Below are 11,180 nucleotides of genomic sequence, written 5' to 3'. Positions count from 1 at the left end.
TGATATCTTTCGTCGTGAAGTTGAAATCCGACTTGAAATCTAGGATGGAAAATAGCTCATCGTTGTTGAGTTAAACTAAATTGTGGTTGACTCATTCATCGTGAAGTTGAGTCGATCTTAGATGACTTAAGCATGATATTCTTCATCGTGAAGTTAAAATCTAGCTCAAAATATAGATTGGGAAATACCTCATCGTTGTTGAGTTAAGCTGAATCGCAATTGATTTTTCATTAATTAGTTTAAAATTTATTAAGAGTAAATTCTTTTTTCTCTCTTTAAGTAAAAATTGCCCTCAAGTTAGTATTTTTTTTGTCAATGATAAACAGTTCAAAAGTAGCAGTGTTTTGAGAACCGGACCTGTCGGTTCAATCGAGAACCGTTGTCTAGTCCGGTTCGATCTACATCGGTTGAACCGCTACTAGTGAACCGGTCGGAACCGGTGAACCGTTCGAATCGGACCGACTAAAAATCGGAAAAAACCGCCAATTTTTTTTAAATTAAACCAAACGACGTCGTTTGTTAAACGAGTCAAGTCGAACTCGAGTATTACTGAGCTCGACTCGAACTTGAAAACTTTAAAAGTAAGCTCAACTCGACTCAAACTCGCGAGCTAAAAATTATCAATGTCAACTTGAACTCGAAATATAATATTGAAACTTGAACTCGAAAGGGCTTGAACTCAAAAAAAATTAGAAGCTCGATTGAAGCCTAAAATTCGAGCTTGATTGAAGTGAAAGAATAGTTCACTCAATGCTCACCAAAATGCTCTATGATTTTGAATGCTAAATTACCTCTATTATTTATAGAAGTTAGTTTGGATGCTCTTCTATGTTTCTTAGCCATGTGGGATTCTTTTGTTCTCATATTTTTACTTTTTAGACTCTTGGGATGCTCTTCTATGTTTCTTAGCCATGTGAGATTGTTTTTAAAAAAAAATTAAACCAAACAATATCATTTTGTTATGATTTTTTAGCCCCAAATTTATTTTTTAATTATAGTTATATAATTATATTTATTATTTAATATATTTTACCTTAAATATTATGTTGTAGTTAATTTGAATCATTTTGTTTCACTTGATTTTATGATTTTTAACTTATATATGTTATGACTTGCTTTGAATATGACTTGTGATATAAAAAATTATTTTTTATTAAATATTTTTAGTATTTTTATTTAATTTTTTAAATAATTATGACGTCGTCCGATTTTTCCGACCAATCAAATCGGTTGAACCAGTGAACCATGCCAAGTAGATTAACGGAGCATGTAGATTAATTTAAGAAATAATAAAGTTGTTTGGAATTACCCCTGCCTTTCTTTTTCTCTCAACGTGATGAATTGATGACGTTGGATAGCTTTAGCTTTGGGAATATGACATAAAAGATTTTATAATTCGGAAAGCAACAAACGATCAAATGTGTGTGTAGAATTGACATACATGTGAAACTCAAATAGACGCACACAACATTTGAAAGAGGAATCTTCAAAACAATGGGCATTTATTGAAGAAAGAAAAATGTAATTCTGTGTGTAATCATAATGAAAGAAAAATGTAATTCTGTGTATAATCATAATGCCCAACTATGTTATGATATTATTCTTTTCCATTAGTTGTACCCATTAAATTGGCATATTCGGCTTACATACATTTAACCTTTTTGCCTTCATTTCCTATCCATCAAGGTGCTCCCGTAGTTGTCATGCCTATACTATTAATAAATAGTGTATGGAGTATTTATGGTTGGATTGAGTTATTCAATCAAATAAGAAAGTTCAAATGATATTTGAAGACATTTAAATTAATTTAATCAAGTTTTATATATCTTTTATATTATTCAATGTAATGATTAAGATTAATATTTTAAAATATTATTTATTTTTATAAGAACATTTATCATTTTTTATTGTTAACATCCTTTATCAATTTTCACTAATATAAATCTCAATATATATTGTGACAATGGATCGTACCTCTTTCGTTCCAATTTTGATATAAAATTACAATAAAAATGTTAGTTCATAAAATAAATAAATATTACATTTTAGAATAATCTAAAATGTAAAAAAAAAACGACTTCAAGTGATATTTGATATCTCACTAAGAGGTAAGATCCGTTGAAATAACTAAAATCTTTTAAATTTTACATAATCATCACGTTTCTGTAAGACTCGAAAAGTAGAACATCAGATACGATCTTAATCTTTGATATTTTATTTAAACGTGAGCCACGTGTAATCAGCGAGTAGTATTTCAATTCCGAAGTAATTCCTTGAAGGGACGCCACGTGTACCAACATCTATCTGCGTGTGCTGCACCGCCACTCCATAGGACCACAGCCCAACACAACAACACCATCGGCGGCACTGGCCCTTGGTATTGGATCTTTTTCCTTGTTTCATACTCCTTATACATGTATGTATATTTCTACTTCTCTCTTTCGCGTTGCTAGAAAAGGGTTGAGACCAAGGTTTCAAAAGCCAAACAAAAATCTGATATCAATGTCTCCTGTAATGGAGTTCGCGGCATCTAAAGAGAGCAATGAAGAGGGTAAGAATGAACTGTTAGATCACTTGGATTCAACGCTTTCCAACAGTTTGTTACTCTCTGCTGATACTTTCCTCAAAGCTGCCATCGCTCTCAAGAACCAGGTACGCTTGCTTGTTTCTTGGATTTTTTTTCTTCTTTGTTTATGACAAGAAAATTATTCTTACACTTAAACCTGAAACTATCTATGATTCTACGGTGTTATAATTAAGATATGGAAACAAACTTTTACAGGTTGTTTTTAAGTTCAAATTAAAGTTTTTTTTAATGTTCTTTCTGGGTGTAGATAGTGGAGGTAACATGGGAAGGAAGAGGTGGCGGGTCGAGTACGGGAATAGACCCGACTGTGTACACGGGTTTGCTGGGGGCAGCTTTCACTTGCTTGAGATCTTACGAGGTGACTGGTGATCGGCAGGACTTGCTTTTGGCCGCTGAGATCGTTGACGCGTGCGTCCCTGTCGCACGTGCCTCCAATAGGTAAGGTTTTTTTAGCTCTATATATACAGACACGACTCACCGATGAGGTTTTGCTCAACTCCTTTTGGCTAATGTTGCACAGTCATCCATTCCTTTAAATATCTTACAGAATCAATCTTACCGTACAACAAGCTACAGATATTTTTGGCACTTATTGGAGTACTTATTTTAATCTAAAATAGAGTAGTATTTTTTTTAAATCATGATAGAGGGTTAAAAGGACTCGTTGTCTGTGGACCTGAATGCTATTATTGAATTGTGCTCTCTGTAATAGGTATCGAGGACAGTTTTCTTTACTGAGTTGATATTTACTTATGAGTTGATTGCAGACAAGTGACATTTTTATGTGGTAGAGGAGGGGTATTTTCACTTGGAGCAGTCGTAGCCAATTATTTAGGGATCACCAAAGGCTTGGACTCTTCTTAAATCTCTTCCACGAGGTATCTTTCTTCATCCCTACCGTATGTACTATGGAGTTTCACACGTGATAATATTCTTTTACGTATCCCTAATAATTGTTACAGTAATATATCAATATGAGTGTTTTAATTACCAAAACGTAGGTAGCACAAGAAAAAGCACTTCCGGTTGGACCTGAGAAGGTGGTTTCGGAATGTCGTATGATCTTCTTAACGGTCGAGCCGGTTTCTTATGGGCTGCGTTGTTCCTAAACAAGCATATCCGGGAAGAGACGGTGCCCAATGATGTTCTTATGCCAATCGTTGATGCCATATTAGCTGCCGGTAGGACAGGGGCTTCCGATCTCTCGGCCTGCCCGTTGATGTATCGATGGCATGGTACAAGGTACTGGGGTGCAGCCAATGGTCTTGCCGGAATCTTGCACGTGCTCCTGCATTTCCCTCTTTCGGTACACGATGCAGATGCTGTCAAAGGAACTTTAAGATACATGATGAGTAACAGATTCCCCCATAGTGGAAATTACCCTTCCAGTGAAGGGAACACAAGGGACAAGTTGGTGCAGTGGTCCCATGTGCAACCAGTATGGCAATCACTCTAGCCAAGGCATCACAGGTTAGAACTTATGTAAACATTACTTGGCACTTTTAATACATTTCGATTAATGATTTCTGTCTTATTCTTGAAGGTGTATTCTAACGATAGAGAATTCCGTGACGGCGCCATTGAAGCAGGGGAGGTTGTATGGAAAAATGGGTTAGTAGTGAAGAAGGTGGGACTAGCTGATGGTATCGCCGGAAACGCCTATGCATTCCTTTCGCTTTATCAACTTACCGGAGAGACCATTTACGAAGAAAGGGCGAAGGCGTTTGCAAGCTTCTTGTACCATAATGAAAGGAAGCTTGTAAATGTCGGACATGGACCAGAACTCGGAGCCGATCATGGCTACTCCCTTTTCCAAGGACTTGCTGGGACAGCTTGCATCTGGTTTGATCTGCTTGCACCCCGGAACTCTAAGTTTCCAGGATATGAGTTATAAGAGAAAATAATACTTTAATCAGTCAACTGCTGTAAGCCAATGATTAGTATCTTTAATTACCCAAGCTTATGCGAGTTTTGAGTTGGGTGAATAGGAACCTTTATGGTAAATATTGTGAAGTGAGATGCATTGGTAAAAATTATGTTTCGACTTTCTGAAGAACAAAATTTGCCATAGATTTCAGGTTAAATATTTTGCTGGTATAATTCTATCTCTTCCTCTAGTAATATTCATACGAATATTACTCTTTGGGTCCTATCAAATTCATTTTAGTTAAAATATTTACAATATTAATATTCATATATTTTACTCTTATATTGTTTCATTTATTTATATCTATTCAAATAAATCTTTTAAATCTCATTTTTTAAAATAATTTTGTGATTTCTTTATTTTTATATAATTTTACATGTGACTAAATTATATTCTAAAATTATATATATAATTAATATGAGATAAAATTAATAAGATAAAGAGAGAATTAATCTCAAATTTCGATAATTTTTATATCAGAAATATCAGTTGTCAATCTATGAATATCTTCTAAAGAAGATGCATAAATCATCTAAAGAAAAAACATTTTTATTAAAGTTTAAAAGTTAAAATTTGAAGGGAAAAAATAAAGATTAACACAATAATTTTCTAAAAGTTTGAGGGTATAAAATAGCATTAAACCTAAAAAAATATAAATAACAATGGATTTTTCAAATAAAGAAATCACATGAATAGAAGTGAGTATGAGTGGCCCAAAAAAGTCCAGCCCAAACCTAAAAGTCAGGCACCCAAGATATCCACGTGTACCAATCTGGTTCAACTCTGACAAACTTCTGGTCTACCTTTACAACACCAAATTATTCCTCCTTTAATATTTCTTAAGAATGCCCAAGAAATAGCAGCACCAGCGGCGGCATTACTCTACGATAGCGTTAGCCAAAGAAACACCCATCACACAAAGATGAAGGTTTATTTTCCTCCTACTTTTTGTAAGTAAGAAAGATAAAGGATATTTCAATCCTCTTACATGTTATTTTGCTTTTTTTTTTGTTTGTTTGTTTCTTTGTTTCAGTTCAACATTGCTAATCCAACCACAGGTTGCCAGAAGAAGCTTGAAATCGACGATGACCAGAAACTGTATTATTCTTTTTCTCTCTGTTTTAAGATTATTTTTTTTTGCCCTGTCATGCTGGGTGAGATTGAATTTGTAGAGTACTTGAGAATATTCTGAAAAGGCTTAAAACAGAATAACATTATTTTGCTAATTGAATTTGGATGTTGTGACATGGGGCATAAATTTTATGCAGCAGTAGCCATAGGAATCAAAATGCAAATGGTGTTTTCCTTTTACTTGAAAGTTTTTGCCAGCTTTTTTATTATGGAAACTACATCGGTAGTATTTGTCTTATTCTGAAAGAAGTTTTAACAATTAAGTTAAAGATAAATACTCTCTTCTACTTCATAAGATGCTTGAACATCTGTTAAAGTATGTGCTGATTTGTTAAATTTTATTTTCTTTTAGTTCCAGTTTTTGTATTTGATTGTATGTTTTATTGGCTTGGTTTTGACTGTGATTGTATTCGCAAGTTTTCATTTTTGGCAATACAAATTATAATTGTCTCTTGAGAAAATGTTCTCACTTTGAACTGCAGCCGAGCATTTTTTGACTAGAGGATCTCACAGGAAGTCGGTGGTGATGCCCTTGGTGAGGTATGTTTTTGTATTTACTTTTATTTTCTCTGTCTCAAATTTCTGCTAGCTTGTCTGGTGATTTTAATTTTGGTTTGCTCTTACCTCATTATCCTTTAACAGGAGTTTAAGGGCTATGTATTCAAGATCATGGGAGGTTGTGACAAGCAAGTCTTCCCGATGAAGCAAGGAGTTCTCACACCTGGTCGTGTTCGTCTTTTGCTTCACAGAGGTCTTTGGACTCAGCAACTTTGTTCCCCTCTCTTTTATTTGAGTAGAAAAGTTTTTCTTTTATGGATGTTTGATTTTCTGAATGGCTGCTTTCTTCTGAACAGGTACCCCCTGTTTTCGTGGTTATGGGAGGAGAAATGGTGAGCGTAGGAGGAAGTCAGTTCATGGGTGCATTGATAGTCAAGATCTTTCAGTTCTGAACTTGGTTATTGTGAAGAAGGGTGAAAATGATCTCCCTGGGTTGACTGACACTGAGAAGCCAAGAATGAGGGGTCCCAAGAGAGCATAAAAAATCCGAAAGTTGTTCAACCTTTCTAAGGAGGATGATGTTAGGAAGTATGTTAACACTTATCGCCGGACCTTTACAACCAAATCTGGTAAGGGGCGAATTATTTATTTTTGTTTTTAGATGTCAGGGGAGGTGAACTTTTATTTGTGATTTAACTTTGTTGAAAAGTTTTTCCATACGTGTTTCTGATGGATGCATCAAAATCAATTCCCGGAATGCAGGTAAAAAAATCAACAAGGCTCCCAAAATTCAAAGGCTGGTGACTCCTTTGACTCTGCAGGGGAAGCGAGCCAGAATTGCAGAGAAGAAGAAGAGAGTTGCAAAGGCCAAGGCTGATGCAGCTGAATACCAAAAGCTTCTTGCCCAGAGGTTTGCCAAGAAGAGATCCAGGCTATCTGCAGCCTCTAAGTCATCCATTGCAGCTTAAATTGTGCCACAAGGTTTATGAATTTGGTCTGTTGTCGGTTGTTTATCTAGGATGAGGTGATTTGATTGTTCAATTCCTAGTGTCAACAATTTCTTGTTTTTGGTATCACATGAATGCTATGCTTTAAAATTTGCGACATTATGCTGAGAGTGTTTAACTGTTGTGGTAACCATGTGGTCAAGCCATCTAGTGTTGATGTTGAATCATTGCTTTTATATAGATGATTATCTCACATAGAGGTTTGTCATTTGGGTTTGTTTTAACGATATTTTTTGAATAGTTTTAAAAAATAATGCCATAACTTTGGATTTAACTTGGATTTGTTAAGTTCGATTAATAATATTAAAAAAAGAATTTAGTTAATGGCTAAAGAAAAAAGTTCAATTAATTTTATTTTGGATAATTTGTTACGAATTCATTGTTTGAGCCTCAATAATGTATACAGTCCATGAAAAATCGACACCTAAACTGTCCTGGTGTGGAATTTTTCTTGGTGCTTTCGAGTTCCAATTCTCCTCACTTTTCTATTATATCATATGCTTCTGACGCTACAAATTTGTTCTGTCAGAACAAAAGACATGAAATGGGTTGACACTAAGGGTTGTGAATCAGTTGAGTTGAATTAAGTAGTGTTGAGTTCGACTTAGATTCGAAAGTTTATACTGAATTTGATAGTTTATATTGATTTTGATTTGACTTAAAAATTAATGAACTTAAACTTGTTAAGCCCGATTAGAACTTGGAATATAAAATTTAAGTTTGACTCATTTAAAAACACATGGAGTTAAAAAATTTTAAACTCAACTCGAAATTAAAATTGAAGATCGATTCAAGTTTGAAAAACTTTAACCTTAAAATATTTTCAGACTTAATTCGATTGAAGCTCAAACGATTCTAAATCTTATGTACATAAAAATTTGATATTGTATTTTCTTAAAAAAAAGAACATTATATAAATATTAATATTATTAGCAATTGAATTTAAAAAAACTAAAATTTTCATATATATATATTGAGCATCAAATTGTTCACTTTGACATGTTAAGAATTCGAGTCAGTTTGAGCTAAATTGAAATCATTTAATTTGAGAGTTGATCGAACTTTGACCAAATCAATCTCGAATAGCTCGTAATATGCCTCTTCTAATTTACACCCTACTTGACACCTTTTGCATTATTGTTTTAATTACATGAACAATTACGGGTGATGGTTCTTTATGGATAGCCTGGATTATGAGTTATATTATTAAAAATTCAGATTTCTGGAATCTGGAAATTGGTCTTAACATGAGCTGGAGTCTCCGGTGTTTGCTTAAAATGAGGTCTCAAGCTTCGAATGTTCTTTCAACGGGAGCTCTTACTATCAAGGACTGTTGGCTTCAAATCAAAAACAGGGAGGATAAAAAAATTTGGCACAAGTTAATTTGGTTCCCTCTCCATATCCCTATGTTTAGCATTATAACTGGATGGCTTTGCTAAATAGACTTCCAACTAAAGATAGATTGATTGGAATGGGAATTCAGATTGATAATCAATGTGTGTTTTGCAATGACTCTTTGGAATCTAGGGATCACTTATTTCTTCATTGTCCTTTGTCTAGCTCATTATGGGATTCGATTTTACATCTAAATGGCATTCGAAGAAGACCATGCTCTTGGGATGATCAAATATCTTGGACTTGTGCTACATGGAAAGGTAAATCCCTTCTCGTCACTATCATGAAGCTTGCTTGGACTTCTTTACTTATACAATATGGGAAGAGAAGAACAAAAGGGTTTTACAGGTTGCTCGAGATCTTTTGAAGCTTTGTTCCGTGCCATTCAAGATACAGTGGCTATAAATTACGGGGTAGAAGCATTAATAGGAAGGATAGTGTGAATATCTCACTTTGTAATCAATGGGTATAGTTTATTGAAGTTTTTTTGTTGTAAACATTGATGGTAAGTTCTTTACTCTTGTAAGAACTTGCTGTTTTTGTAGCAGTTAATTGCTCTTTAGATAATAAAATTGATTTATCCAAAAAAAAAAAAAAATCGTCCTCACGATTCCGTGTAGGCTATTCTGAAAATGGCTTTTTATTGACCCCAGTTTTGGCAGCCAAGTCACACGTTTGGCCTTAAATCCTTTTCATATTTGCATAATTTACTAATTCCTCGTCTTTAATTCTCTCAGAGATTCCATCACAAGCATCAGTTATGAAAAAAAAATTGAGTATGTGAAATCTCTTTGCTTTATGCCCTTAACCTTTTTCATACATATAGATATATGCATACAGACGTACGTACATATAACTCTACTACATCAGCGCCTTCAAGATTCCATTTATACATCCATAGGTCGAGTATTGGCCACCTGCAATTGGTTCTTATCTCACCAGGCTGCTCAATCTGCAAATCACCCATCTTCAACATCCCCTCAACGAAAGCCTTGAAAAAATTATCTTCGTCTTTGCTAAAAAGCCTAACATATGGTCTAGGCGAGGAGATGTGAAAAGGGTTTGATCCGAATTCAGAACCCTTTCCTGCTACCAAGTCCATGAAGTACTGGTTGTCAACATTCTAGGGGTTGCATCCAGAGGTCCGGTTACGTTATCGTCTCCACCGATTGGGCAAAGCTGGTCCAGCCTTCTCTGAACCCTGGTTCGATGGCAGGGTCAGGTTTGCCAGAGCCGGATTGGTTGTAGAGCCTGAACATGATCGAAAAGCACCTGGCTTCACCAATGGAGTGTGACCCAGAGGGCAACAAGGTCCTTGAGCGATAGATTGAATTGGCTGAAAGAGTGATCAAAGAAGTCGCATTTGCTCTTGGACTTGGCATTATATTGTCCGAGTCTTCTTGACTGGCTGTTAAGCTATCTTTTCTTCCCAGTCTCACTTCCCAATCGGGTCCTCCAGTCTGATAATTGTAAAGCAGAGCCTCACTTTTAAACCCTTTTTTTAAAACTTAGTAGAATTCATTTCTTAAAGGAAAAGAAAAGGGCTAAAATGTTGAAATATAGGTAAGAAAAGTACCAGAGCAACGGCATCTCTAGCGGCTAAGACCAAGATATCTGCACAAGAAACGATTCCTGGGCAAGCAGCTTCCAAAGCTTCCTTGACTTCATCGACGACTTCGAAAGATCTTAGCGAGTTTATATTGGAAAGAGCTAGCTTTTCCCCAAGCATGTCCGGGGTATCATCAAGCAGCACAGAACCATCACAACCCTGAAAAAATAACAAAAACCATGAACAAAGTACCAACAAAAAAGGGGTATTTTTGTTTGTTATTCTCAAGAATACATTAACGAAGCAGTCGTGGAATTGAAGGCGCATGACAGAGGCAACGCTTCGTGGTTCCATAATCAAGGCTTTCCTCATCACATCTCTGACTATGAATTCCGCCGGTGGACACGTTTCAGAGTAGAACCCCGGACGGAGAGGTTGTACAGCATCGGCCATGTTCACTAGTTGGAGAAAGAATAGGCAAGGAAAGAGAGACTTCATCTTTTTTGGGGGGAGACACCAACGGTGTATGGGGGATGAAAATAGACCAAATTACGCTTTTTTCTCTGTTTCTTAAATGGTCAATAAAAGAAGTTTTTTCTTTTTGTTTAACTGAAGATATTTGGGTGAGTTGTAGAGGTAGAAGAAAAGATGAGATGGATGTCAAGGGGGTTTGCCATAAGAAAAGGAGGCAAGGGCAATTGACCAAAGACTGAATGTTAACTGAAAGAGTCAATAAAATGGTCGTGGTTGTGGGCGATGGGATGGTGGTATCCGTGTCCCCGTGAATAGGCCACCAATTATGACATCCACCTTGTTCTTTTATAAAATAATCAGGGTAAAATATACAATGATCCTTTAATTATATAGTGATATTTTGTTATTTTTAATTATTAAAAATTATAAAATGATTTCTTAATTATTGATGATATTTTATTGAGTTCCTTGATTATTATATATATTCTAAATTTAATATTTCATGTTAAAATGATGGGTGTTTAAAATTAGCGTAAATAAGATATTTGGGTGAGTTGTAGAGGTAGAAGAAAATATGAGATGGGTATCAAAGGTGCTTGCCATAAGAAAAGG

At 35.2% G+C, this 11,180-nt stretch overlaps 3 pseudogenes; 2 read left to right on the top strand and 1 right to left on the bottom strand.

Moving 5' to 3' along the window:
* The first annotated feature begins 2,487 nt into the window (after window positions 1-2,487).
* Window positions 2,488-4,535, top strand: LOC120126668 (annotated as a pseudogene).
* Window positions 4,536-5,331: 796 nt separating this feature from the next.
* LOC120126676 lies at window positions 5,332-7,268 on the top strand (annotated as a pseudogene).
* A 2,149-nt stretch (window positions 7,269-9,417) lies between these two features.
* On the bottom strand, window positions 9,418-10,700 carry LOC120126675 (annotated as a pseudogene).
* Between the last annotated feature and the right edge of the window lie 480 nt (window positions 10,701-11,180).

This window comes from Hibiscus syriacus, unplaced genomic scaffold (assembly GCF_006381635.1).
Source record: "Hibiscus syriacus cultivar Baekdansim isolate YM2019G1 unplaced genomic scaffold, ASM638163v2 tig00110461_pilon, whole genome shotgun sequence".
NCBI classification, from domain to species: Eukaryota; Viridiplantae; Streptophyta; class Magnoliopsida; order Malvales; family Malvaceae; genus Hibiscus; species Hibiscus syriacus.
Note: the sequence above shows the minus strand (reverse complement) of the source record. Positions and strands in the feature narration are given on the sequence as shown.